Source organism: Schistocerca serialis, chromosome 1, assembly GCF_023864345.2.
Source record: "Schistocerca serialis cubense isolate TAMUIC-IGC-003099 chromosome 1, iqSchSeri2.2, whole genome shotgun sequence".
Taxonomy (NCBI): domain Eukaryota; kingdom Metazoa; phylum Arthropoda; class Insecta; order Orthoptera; family Acrididae; genus Schistocerca; species Schistocerca serialis.
In genome coordinates, this window is record NC_064638.1 from 496,988,788 (window position 1) to 497,002,712 (window position 13,925).

Here is a 13,925-nt window from a genome sequence, read left to right on the forward strand (position 1 = left end):
CGCTAAAAATATTGTGTGTCAGTTTAGTGGTGATCAGAAAAGTAAAGAGAGATATGTCTGAGTACGTTCAGTTTTGCTCAGCTGTTTGAAAATCAAATAACGTAAGGGGTTTATGAGCACAGTAATTCATTAATTTTTCCAAGGGGACGTTTCACAATGGTTACCTGCTGGGTCGCATTGCTTCCAAGGATTACGTGACCATTTTGGCATATCAGGTCCGTTCCACGGGACAACGTTTGTTCCCCAAGGATGACACGCGTCCCAAGAAGACAGGCACCTGTTCATACAGGTCGTACCGCCCAAGACCGATTTTCTTAGCACGAGGATTAATTGTCACATCTCCCCTGGCCTGCACTGTCGCCAGGCCTCAATATTATAGAGTCTTTGCGGTCTACTTTGGAGGGAAGGGTGCATGATCGCTATACACCTGCATCATCGTTACCTGAACTTGCCACTATTCTGCAGGAGGAATGGTATCAGATTCCCTTGGAAACCGTGCACGACCTCATTTCTCCATTCCGAGACGACTTCAGCAGTTCTGAATACCAGTCATTTTCCTGTGCCGTATTAGGCATTGTAATATCTTGTGTTATTGCTGTTTTCATATTTTTGTCCATAAACCGTGGATTTACTTTCAAAATCTTTTCTTAAAGAATTTACTTTACTTACTAGCAATTCATCAAGAACAGTAACACATTTAATCACAATAAGTGAGCTTGGAAGTAGTTGCCAGTGGGTAACTGATAAAAACAAATTTCTTACACAAATGGAAATTTTATTCCTAGAAGCCCTTTCTTCTTTTTTAAAACAGATTTAAAATTATAATCAGAAAGCACCCTGTAAATATCAAGTTACAATTTATTCAGAGCTTTCGGGCTGAGAACCTTGCCGCTCCATTTTAGCACGGCCGTAGTCACGACCGCTCACAACCACCTCTGAAAGACTACATCGGTGCAAATCTGCAACACACCAGATTACCTAAAACTAAAAATTTTATCAACTCACACAAAAACATAAACTATGCACCCCGTAGGAGGGATGGAAATGGTACAAAAGACTCACATTAAAAAAAAAAAAATTACTTGCCACCGAAAGTGCAACTTGTTTTTAAAGAAAACTCTTACGGTGGAAGGGTGGCAACTTTATATACTAAAATGATCATTTAAATAAAATCCCGTGAAATGCAGTCTTACATAAAATGTACAAACATGCTCTACATTCCACATATACCGCCTCTCAAGATGATAGGCGAGATAAAAACATATTTCAGGAATTCGTCCTTTGCCCCTTAAGCAATAAATTCATTAACACCGAATCCGACAAACGTAACAGAGGCAGCTACTAACGTACGGCAGACCGACAGACAGACAGACAGACAGGCACTAACTGCCTAACAAATGCGGACGAGAGACAGACGAGCAAGCTGGGGACGAGAGACTCACCAAGAAAAGAAGTAGAATTTAACAAGTAAAGGAATTGAAATGGCCTGGGAGTCGGGACAGGTTCCATCAGACTGGACAAAATCAGTAATCACACCAATCTTTAAACATGGAAACAGAAAAGATTGTAACAACTACAGAGGTATCTCTTTAATCAGCGTTGTGGGTAAAATCTTCTCAGGTATTGTTGAAAGGAAAGTGCGAGTATTAGTTGAGGACCAATTGGATGAAAATCAGTGTGGGTTTAGGCCTCTTAGAGGCTGTCAGGACCAGATCTTTAGCTTACGGCAAATAATGGAGAAGTGTTATGAGTGGAACAGGGAATTGTATCTATGCTTTATAGATCTAGAAAAAGCATATGACCGGGTTCCTAGGAGGAAGCTATTGTCTGTCCTACAAGATTATGGAATAGGAGGCAAACTTTTGCAGGCAATTAAAGGTCTTTACGTGGATAGTCAGGCAGCAGTTAGAGTTGACGGTAAATTGAATTCATGGTTCAGAGTAGTTTCAGGGGTAAGACAAGGCTGCAACCTGTCTCCACTGTTGTTCATATTATTTATGGATCATATGTTGAAAACAATAGACTGGCTGGGTGAGATTAAGATATGTGAACACAAAATAAGCAGTCTTGCATATGCGGATGACTTAGTTGTGATGGCAGATTCGATTGAAAGTCTGCAAAGTAATATTTCAGAGCTAGATCAGAAATGTAAGGACTATGGTATGAAGATTAGCATCTCCAAATCGAAAGTAATGTCAGTGGGAAAGAAATATAAACGGATTGAGTGCCAAATAGGAGGAACAAAGTTAGAACAGGTGGACGGTTTCAAGTACTTAGGATGCATATTCTCACAGGATGGCAACATAGTGAAGGAACTGGAAGCGAGGTGTAGCAAAGCTAATGCAGTGAGCGCTCAGCTACGATCTACTCTCTTCTGCAAGAAGGAAGTCAGTACCAAGACTAAGTTATCTGTGCACCGTTCAATCTTTCGACCAACTTTGTTGTATGGGAGCGAAAGCTGGGTGGATTCAGGTTACCTTATCAACAAGGTTGAGGTTACGGATATGAAAGTAGCTAGGATGATTGCAGGTACTAGTAGATGGGAACAATGGCAGGAGGGTGTCCACAACGAGGAAATCAAAGAAAAACTGGGAATGAACTCTATAGATGTAGCAGTCACGGCGAACAGGCTTAGATGGTGGGGTCATGTTACACGCATGGGAGAAGCAAGGTTACCCAAGAGACTCATGGATTCAGCAGTAGATGGTAAGAGGAGTCGGGGCAGACCGAGGAGAAGGTACCTGGATTCGGTTCAGAATGATTTTGAAGTAATAGGTTTAACATCAGAAGAGGCACTAATGTTAGCACTGAATAGGGGATCATGGAGGAGCTGTATAAGGGGGGCTATGCTCCAGACTGAACGCTGAAAGGCATAATCAGTCGATGATGATGATGATGATGATGATGATGATGATGAAGGAAACAACATCACGAATCACTTAACTTCTTACAGAGTGCGATGTCTGGCGAAGAGCTAGCGCAGCACCCCGAAAACGCTCTCCCAAACCGTCTGCTGCCAGCCGCTTCAACGGACGCAGGAAGGCGCACCGAGCTCGTGTCTCACAGTGTCGCAGCTCGCCCCGGCCAGACCGATGTCTGTCGTTGCTGTCGTGTCCTGTGGCTGTCGTGTCGGCCGCGAAGCCACTACCCCTCGCTATACGGCGCGGCCCACTGGACTGACGTGGCGAACTCACATGCGCCGACGCTCCAGACCGACAAGTCATCTTGTGTTCCAGTGCGCGACCGACCGACCCATCGATCGATCCAACCGCCAATGAACATTGCCTGAACAGCTCGAGCAGACTGGCGGCGTAACACATACCAGCACTCCGGACGACAGAGAGACACTGACTGACCCGGCTGACCAACTGACCAGACTTTCCCTTAGCGAGCTAATCACGCCGCTTAAATGCAAGTGAACATGCTACCTTTCCCCTTTCACAACAGAGGGAGACACCAAAGCCGCGATTGCCACAGCGGCGCCACTGCCAGAAACGGAGGCTGACTGCTTTATACTACGTGCTGCGGCGCGCTCTTCAAAACAGCAAATTTTACCACGGATCAGTCCACTCTCTGCACCTAGCGTGCACTGGTTTCTTCGTCCAACAAAAGAGCAAGAAGTTACTGGGTGTCATGTCAAGATAGTACAGCAAAATTTGACAGTCCAAAGAAGCAGCATGTGTCCTGTTCAGAATGAGCTGAGGCGCTGCCATGCAGACATCCTTGGACAGCCTTCCGTAACCTCGTCAGGATACTTCGATAGTATACTCCCATGACGATTTGTCCCTTACGAGCATAACTTATTAGAACCACACTATGACAGTCCGAAAAGCACCAAGTATTACCTTGCCCAGTGATGGTAGTGTCGTCGCCTTTTTCGGCGGTGGCCAGAAGGTTCTACGCTCGCCGTACGAAGCGCTGCTATCGTCGGCACTATCTCGCATCCGTCAGCCGCTTGCCACCATCACGCTTTCCCGATGTTCTTCCGCTGGAGAGCTTTGTAGGACGCCGCACGCCCGCTATCCACCAGTCAACGCCTGAATTTAACGGTTCACGGTTCTTTGGGCTTAACGCCGACTTCCAATAGGAGTTCCATTCTTGGAGCGCGCAGTAATTCCGGGCTTTACGCCGGCAACGCCCGTAGCCTACCAGTCAGAGCGTGCTGCCTCACGTACACGTCCAGGCCACAGACTCATCGCGAGTGCAAGTGCTACGTCAGTGATATCCTACTAGGCCAGGCTAGTAGAATTAACTCAGTGACGACGGCTGGCAAAAGCGGTACGTATCGCACTTACAAAGACACTGCTGCTGTGTACTGTGTCATTCATACCAGACCTAGACATCATCTTAGTTCTGTTGTTTCCGAAGCTGCTTCTACTGAACTTGTTTGATCAATTGCGTTACTGAGGTTTCATTGTTTATTGGCTACCAGGGCATACTCATTCATAGCAGCGTTCACAATGGGACTAAACAAATATGTTGCGATTTTGACTTTGGGAAGCAATTCAGTATTTTCGTTCTTTTTCTTGTCTGGTCTGCCTTCTACGTGTTCTGTTCCCTTTATATAATACCAATGAATTAGTATTTGTCGAAGAAGATTGAACAATGTGGCAGAAATAAGGAAAACGTACTACAGTTTCAAGATGTCGGGATCGACGAAATTTTTCACAATCTAACCGAGATGACACTACGAGCAGCGGAAACCATAAATAACTTATTTTGTCGCGAATGGCAACTAACCTGAAGTACGATGAGGAAGCGGTTACTGATTCGTCCACGACGAGAGATTAAAACCAATCTCGAAAGGGTATGAAATGTTGCCAACAATTGAGAACACACGCAGTTGGTTGGCAAGAGCTGTTCTCTACCGCGAGAAGAAAAGGCCCTGGTTACAAGGTGGAGGGAGGAGAAGGGGGGGGGGGGGTGAGTGTGATCCTAGACCACACACGTTGGTGTTTATACAAGACACCTACTGCTACTAATCTCAAAATTATTTGCTGGGCATAAGAGAGGTTTTTGCCACGCGCCGTTCGAGAGTGGAACGGTAGAGAGACAGCGTGAAGGTGGTTGATTGAACCCTCTGCCAGGCACTTAAATGTGAATAGCAGAGTAATCACGTAGATATAGATTTAGAAACAGATGCATTTATATCGCTTATTCACAGCCGACGAAAATGTTTTTGAAACATGAAGTTTTAGTCACAGTATTGTGTAGATGATATATAATGCCGAAATGCACGCAGCAGAAGGATGCTGAAAAATTAGAATACACAAAAGTACAAAATACAGAAGTAGTAAATGGACATGAGAGGTAGGAAATATACTGTGGAAATAATTTAGCAGTGGATACGTCTGGTTGGCGGTATAAGTATATAAACCTGAGCGTCCCCCTATTACGACAAGTAGTAAATACGAAAACTGTTAGAGGCGATTAGAAATCAGGACGTAAAAGATTATGAAAGACACCCTGTAACAGGGTTTTAATTGTACTAAGAGTAGAGCCAACTAGAAGGGTGCTCAGTGGACGTCTCTCGTCTGTTCCTAACGTGTGCACCGTCTGCTCACTAAAGCTACTTCTCAGCTTTGGCACATTGTTGTAGCTGTTGTCCTTTCATCATTTATAAAACTTCTGAGGTTACCTGACCTCTTCGTTTTACCCTGATGAAGACCAAACACATACGCACCGTTTCTAGTGACCGAAATCTACCTGGCTACAGCAATTCCATTAGGTGACCGCGAAAGAATTTAATGTTTCGAGATCTCAGGGACCCAACTCCGGTAACTAGAGTTTCATGGTTACTTACAATATTTTCCAATAAAATTGCTATGTTTCTCCTGTATTTACCTTTTATTTTTTTATACATTCTGGAATGTGTAAACAAAAAGACTGAGTTGCCACAAGCACTATTGCTAACATTGTTAGGGTGCCTGATTTCTCTCGAAACAAAGAGTCAGCCTAAGTTTCTAGGTCATAACATTCAAAGCGGGGTCCATCTTCTTAAATGCGGTCGCTTGTTTGCGATCATCCACGTCCACATAACACACCGTGTCCCAGCTGCACCATCCTCCGAACACTTTAGTACACAACACAAAATGAACGTTCCAAGCGCCATTTAAAAAAAGGAAAACAGCGATTTTCAGTGCTATTGTGTTTTCGGCGCTCTATTGCAGATGCGTAGACTTGTTTCAACTGCCAAATGATGTAGATAATGTTTAAAACATTCATTATCATATGCCACAAGGTCTTTGTGCGAAGCAGTTCTTCCATCTGGAGTTCGAAGTCCCGTATGTCAAGGTCTCCTCCATTTAGTCGATGTCGATGCACAGTTTGTGAGCCAAGTAGAACGCAAGTAAATTTTTGTTGGCATCATTGAAACATCTTTGTAATTAAGGAACCTAATTTGAGTTTCAAAAATAGTAAATTAGTAAAATAATTAAAAAAGTTTTTATCGACTGTACTGTTCTCCTACTTAACTCACAAATGCGTGTACTATAGAAAATAAAACGTAGTGCCTGAGTATTAGTGACACTTGAAACAAAACCTGTGGCACACAGAACGACGTTAATGAAAATCTAACTTATTTTCCACTTGTCTTTATTTTTATTTATTTAATTAATTTATTTATTTATTTTGCATCTTTGGTAGCAGAGTATTTTCTCAATTTTTTGACCACAAATTAGTTGCGTAAAAAAACAGATATTGTTTGGTGGTTTTCCTGACAAATTTGAGATTTGTCACTCAGATCAAATGACATTTCACCTCGTCAGATGTTTCGTTTCTAAGCATATTAAGTGCATTTGGTTGTTAAAAAAAATAACTTTCCAGAAGTGTGATAAAATCACTGAATTAGATCCACTGCATAGTTCCATATCGTCTTTAAATACATTTGCATCTATGGTGGTAATACCCTGTTCATCTGTCTTTTCGATATCTTAAAAGTTTGCACCTAGTGACTGTGCTGAAATTTCCATTCGCACACATCATGCGGAAATTGTCAAGGTAAGTGTATAAGTAAAACGAAAAAAAGTGTAGGTGTGTATGGAACAAATGCAGATAGGTTCTTTGTAGACAAGAATAGCGTTTCGGTAAATAGGGGCGGTTTGCGGACTCCTTTGGCGACTAGTGTGGCCACGGTAACTCGATCAGCATGCAGCCGCGCGGCAGCAGCAGCGGCGGCGGCGAAGCATTGGAAACCAATGAGCTCTGCGCCAATATGCGTGACGCACATCAAAGGGCCAACGAATTAATGCGATTTGTTCGCAGGCTTGGCGCCAAGCCGCGCCGCGGGATTACGCCTTTGCGCGCGGCTGTCGCCTCGGAAAATTTCCTCTAATATGCAAATTGACATCGAAAGCGTTTATCAAACGGTGCCTACCGTTTCTAGCAACCTCCAATCAACTAAAGGGGAAAAAACTCAGTTACTTGCAATTGAGACATCAAAGGAAGCGAACCGAAACTTGAGGAGCATGGTTTTGATACCCAAAGGGGAGAAACCTGCATCAGTCTAGCAGTTCCAGTTAAAAAAGTAATACTGATAAAGTACACAATTAACAACATACGTCGTGCTTTACTTGTTATGAATATACCGAGTGGTGTTGGATGTTTAACTATTACAATCGGTAACATAATCACCTTTTATTAAATGTAAGTAACCCATTTCATTTGCATTTCTGTGTAGCAGCATTTTTGTAGTCAAAAGCACATTTTCAGGATACAATGGAATGTACCAGTTAACGTATAGTTCAGTATTGGCCATTCTACTATAAATGTAATGTGTTTCTTACTCCGTTTAATGCGACAGGATTATTCGATGGCCATCCAGTAAATGGCAGCGTTAACAAACTTCTCATCTGCTAACAGTAAAAACCTCTTTCCCCCGGAGTCGTGCTGTTCTTTTGCACGGTAGTATAAACTCAATGGAGTGTTCATATTACGTCATTCGGCGACCGCTCGTTACAGTTCTATCTTGAATTTGGGGACATCAGCGTGCAGTCTCTCAGAGTTATCCATACGAGAATATGCCAGTAGTAGAATTACACTACTGGCCATTAAAACTGCTACACCAAGAAGATGACGTGATACAGACGCGAAATTTAACTGACAGGAAGAAGATGCTCTCATATGCAAATGATTAGCTTTTCAGAGCATTCACACAAGGTTGGCACCGGTGGCGACACCTACAATGTGCTGACATGAGCAAAGTTTCCAACCGATTTCTCATACACAAACAGCAGTTGACCGACGTTGCCTGGTGAAATGTTGATGTGATGCCTCGTGTAAGGAGGAGAAATCAGTATCATCACGTTTCCGACTTTGATAAAGGTCGGACTGCAACTTATCGCGATTGCGATTTATAGTATCGCGACACTGCTGCTCGCGTTGGTCGATATCCCATGACTGTTAGCAGAATATGGAATCGGTAGGTTCAGGAGAGTAATACGGAACCCCGTGCTGGATCCCAACGGCCTCGTATTACTAGCAGTCGAGATGACAGGCATCTGCATGGCTGTAACGGATCGTGCAGCCATGTCTCGATCCCTGAGTCAACGGATGGGGACGTTTGCAAGACAACAACCGTCTTCACGAACAGTTCGACGACGTTTGCAGCAGCATGGACTATCAACTCGGAGACCATGGCTGCGGTTACCCTTGACGCTGCATCACAGACAAGAGCGCATTGCGACGGTGTACTCAACGACGAATCTGGGTGCACGAAAGGCAAAACGCCATTTTTTCTGATGAATCCAGGTTCTGTCTACAGCATCATGATGGTCGCAACCGTGTTTGGCAACATCGCGGTGAAAGCACATTGGAAGCGTGTATCCGTCATCACCATTCTGGCGTATCACCCGGCGTGATGGTATGGGGTGCCATTGGTTACACGTCTCGGTCACCTCTTGTTCGCACTTACGGCACTTTGAACACAGGACGTTACATTTCAGATCTGTTACGACCCGTGGCTCTACCCTTCATTCGATCCCAGCGAAACCCTACATTTCAGCAGGATAATGCAAGACCGCACGTTGCAGGTCCTGTACAAACCTTTCTGGATACAGAAAATGTTCGACTGTTGCCCTGGCCAGCACATTCTCCAAATCTCTCACCAATTGAAAACGTCTGGTCAATGGTGGCCGAGCAACTGGCTCGTTACAATACGTCAGACACTACTCTTGATGAACTGTGGTATCGTGTTGAAGCATGCGCAGCTGTACCTGTACGCGCCATCCAAGCTCTATTTGACTCAATGCCCGCCACTAGAGACGAGTGTTCAATGTGATTTGGTGGCGGAACACCGATCGATTCTCTTGTAAGGCTAACTAGTGGTTCATCTCTTGGAAGAAATCCTCTTTAAATATTTGTGTGTAATAAAAGCATGGAACTTTGTTCGTTGGAACGTCATTACATATGCCTCTAAAACCCAGCATCATCACTCCACTGCTACGTCCCAGTTACTGATAAATCTAGTTAGTTACAATTGTTGGACCTGTTGGTAGGATATTAAGAGTTCGTATCTTTATGTGATGAATTAAACTAAGGGGTGCTTAAGGACTTTATGCTCATCTAATTCTTGGGTCTGATGTCATTAGCATGGCGGGGTTAATTCTTAGTTCAAGAGAGGACCACTTTATGTTTAGATTCTTTAGAAATAGAACATTCTCCTTTTTCCAGTATTGTGCATGGGGGCTTAATTAAATATTAATGCAAATACTTTTTAATTTTTCAGTAGTTGTCCGTCCGATTACGAAGTCTCTTAAACGGTTGGCCCTGACTAGTTTTAGTACGCAATCTGACTGCATAGAATAACAACAAAGAATGAAAGAAAATTTCCGTTAATAGAATTAATTAATTAAGTCCCCAGCAACTATAACACCTACGAAACCAAAACACAAGTGTAATTGTTCTGTGTGTGGAAGTGTGATTCAACGTACACATCTGGCACGGTTCTTCGTCAACAAGACAAGATATTTTGAACACTATTTATACTGAAGCAATTAAAAAAAATAGAAATACTATAATTGCGTAAAGAAACCAGAATTACATTCTAATACAAAAACACAAGCGAGATGCTTTGTTGACTGAACCTGTAATGACGCATTATTTAAGACATTGAAATAATAAAAAAAAGGGAATTTTTGTACCTTCATATATATTGACGAAAAGCACTCTGATCATTACAACATCTCCATTCGAACAACATCTGCTGTCTAGCCCATCAAACAACTGCATAAAACATGGAACAAGCACTCCCTACTACAACATCTCAACAAGCACTGCCATTGGAGGCGGCGGAATACTACTCTTTGGCGCAATCTCTGGCGCTGTGGCTCAGTGTAGCCACCTATCAATTGTCAGTCGAAGCAGCTCTTGTCCAACTGACAGAAGGTAAGAAAGGAGTCATAGGGTGCTTTTCATCATTTACTTCTGTGACAAAAAGAACAACTGGCTAAGTTATGCATTCACAGACCCGTAACAGACGAGCTAGGGCTTACGAACCTCATTACGCATTGTTTTTAGGTGATGGATAGGGTACCTGTATGCGCCACCTCATCGTTTGTGTTCACCCTGCATGACCGATTTAAAAGGACTAACCCAGCGGCTCATCTGTCCATCTGTTCTGTAGTTTAGTATCCAAACTATCAGGCGAGTTAAGATCTGTGGTACATTATTGACAGCTAAACAAGAAAGTGTTCCTTTGATCCATATGCCTACTAGATTTACACACCTGTTTGTGCTAGTTCCCTGGCCACAGGTATTAACTTCCCTGGACCTTAATGAGAGATACTATCAGCTTCCGTTAGAATCTTGTCACATTTAATAGTGAACCATTCTATTTTGCCAAGGGTACTGCCGCATTATCTCAGTTGTTTGACTTCTTGTTTTCTGACATTAAATTTCTTGTATCATTAGCTTAATAATCCGGTGATTTTACTTAAGAACTGGAAAGACCACGTTCACCTAAGGCAGGCAGTTGGATAAAGTTAAAATATATTTTCATAAATTTCATTTTTGAGGCATACCAGCTCCACAGGGGAAATGTGAGTGCAAGCAGATTGCACATAGGCCATTCGCGTGTGACCACCATCTCAGAACTGTAAAGAAGTGGGCACATGTTTTGGGATGTGAATTTCTTCATTTGTTTCTAATGTTGCTTAGCTAGCCACTCTCTTGAATGAATTGTTTAGGAAAGGGGAAAAGTTTATGTGACATCACATGGTTGGAGGACGCCCTAGCTTGTGCTTCCTTTTTGTTCATTGCCGAAACTGTTAACCGTTCAGACTGAGATTGTTGAGGCTGATGCTTCCCTCTTGGGGTGGCAGCCATGCTTTTACTTGATTATCCGGAAGGTCAGTTTCCAGTGTCTTTTATGTCCAAGGGATTATCACAGTTAGAAAAAAAATTCAGTTTGTGGGGTGGAAGACTTATATGTATTGTTGCACTAGAGACGTTTCGGTTCCACCAGGAAAATAGATCATTATCACTCGAGATCGATATTAGGGTTTGAGCTGGGTATTTGTGAGACCTGTGAGAAGGAGAAGAATATGTTAGGAGAGTAACCCAGATATCAACATTTCAATCTGAAGTGAAGCACGCAAGAGGAACTGATAACATGATCACAGAAGGATTGAGCAGAATGTTTCAAGGGTCTCTTGTGGAGGGTTGAACCAGGATATTAGGAGAACAAGAAACTATTGGATTTTTTGGAGTTGGTTAAAAGCTTTGTGAAGCATCAGGAAGAGCGTGATTTCTTGCAACCCGTAAAGGATAAGCTGGCCAACGTGAAGATGGTGAAGCTATACACTCACAAGTTAGTGTAATATAGTGAGTGGCCAGAGGGAGCCACCGTCATAGGACAGCAGTTAAAGGAGGACTGGCTACACTGTTATTCTACTGTTACCATTAGTTGGGTGGCTGTCAGGGATGTATGAGTTACGTGCATTTGGAAAAGAATGGACATCAGCATTAGAATTACAGTGTGGACATATAAATCTTGTTCAGTAGGATGCTTCGAGATACTGAACAAGGGATTTTAACATCCAATCTGTGCTCTACTAATGAGCATGGACATAATAGAGAAGTAGCGTAGGGTACATAAGAACACTGCAGCTGCGATGATCAGGTGACAATATTTTATAGCTGAGGGAGGTGCTCAGATATTTACGGAGTGTGAGATAACGTATTATGTATGGAATTTTGGTAGGTTTAGCAGGGAAAATACGAAGATCATGGGTGAGCTTATGTCACGCTTTCGGAAACAGTACAGAATAACCAATTTTGTTAATCCTTTCAGTTTCACTGAAAGATTTCTGTGTGTGTATGAATTAATAAGGGACTAGACTGCTGAGGTCATCGGTCCCTAGACCTACACACTACGTTAACTTAAACTAACTTATGCTAAGAACAACACACACACCCATGCCCGAGGGAGGACTCGAACCTCCGGCGGGAGGGGCCGCGCAGTCCGTGACTTTGCGCTTCAAACCGCACGGCCACTCCGCGCGGCTGAAGGATTTAGCCACAGAACTGGAGTGCATGGCGCATGTATCTAAAGCCGGCGTACAACCAGACTGATGTGTAATTTCAGTTTGTGTGCCTCGATTGCAGGCCATTGTTTTGGCTCCACTTATAAATCATTCACTTTATATACGTCTGGCTGTACAGTCTTTTGCTGCCTGGTGTAGAGGGGTGGTGATGAGTTTAAGTTGAGGAGATTGTGTCGTGAATTGCGGCATTCGTCTTTCCCGCTACTGCTGGGTCGTGTTGAAACTGATTTGTCACCGGAACATGAGAGATGTCGCGGGCAGAATGGAGAAGAGCTCGGGGCGCCACCGCCACAGAGTCACGGGCAGAGTGGGGAAGTGCGAATCGGCCAGCGAACGGGAACACAACTAGCAGCATCAGGGGGGGGGGGGGGGGGCGCCTCCTGGCCAGACGAAGCAGGAAGCGGGACCACGAGAAATACGGGCCCCTGCAACGGACTTATGACGTCACACTGGTCGTCTTACCTACCAAATTTTGCGAACAGTCGGCTCCGTGCAGGGACTACAGGAAATCAGTGTGTAACTGAAAATGTGCCCATTTAAAGTCTCAAATTTGTCGTGTGATCTCGAGAACTTTCAAGAATTTAAACTCGTCTGAAATAGCTACACGCTTCCGGCTGGATGGTAATGATGTTTGGTTTGAGGGGTGCTCAACTTCGCGGTTATCAGCGCCCTTACAAATTCCCGATTTTTACACAGTCCAACCTCGCCACTTTCACGGACAGTGATGAAATGACGAGGACAACACAAACACCCAGGCCGCGGCGGAGAAAATCCCCAATCCGGCAGGGAATCGAAACCTGGGACCCGTGATTTATCTACATCTAGTAGTCGAAATCCATCGTTTTCTAGATCTTGTTCTGGTGTTATATATTAGTCACATTCCACGTCTATAAAGTCTGAGTATTCATATCTCCAGTATCATTGTCGTCCAATTGTTTTAATTGTGATTATTGTGTCTATTGAATCATCAAGTAGAGGCAACAAAGCTTGCCACTAGACCACGAGCTGCGGTCTGTTCCAGATGGAGATGGCTGCTGGCACTCGTATGGACTTCAGTGTCACATTCTGTGACGTACCCTCCACGGCATGTTTTTCTCGTGGGCCTAGGCAGAATGCGCAGCGAGGCCGCCTAGCGGACGAGCGGCCGAGGCTGTTTGGCGTTTTTCTATCAACAGTGGGCATCGTTCCGGCTGGAGTAACGGACAGTACTGGACTTCGAAAGTCAGAAGCATACAGCGCTGCGGGGAGTGAAGAGTTGGTTGTTGCTGACTGTGTCCGGGCGTTACCGTTAGAGGTGTGTGTTGTTGGCTATGACAAGTGGTGACCATAGTGCATACGAGTGAGGCAACGCCGGCCTGCTTGAATTGCCTTTTGACTACACGG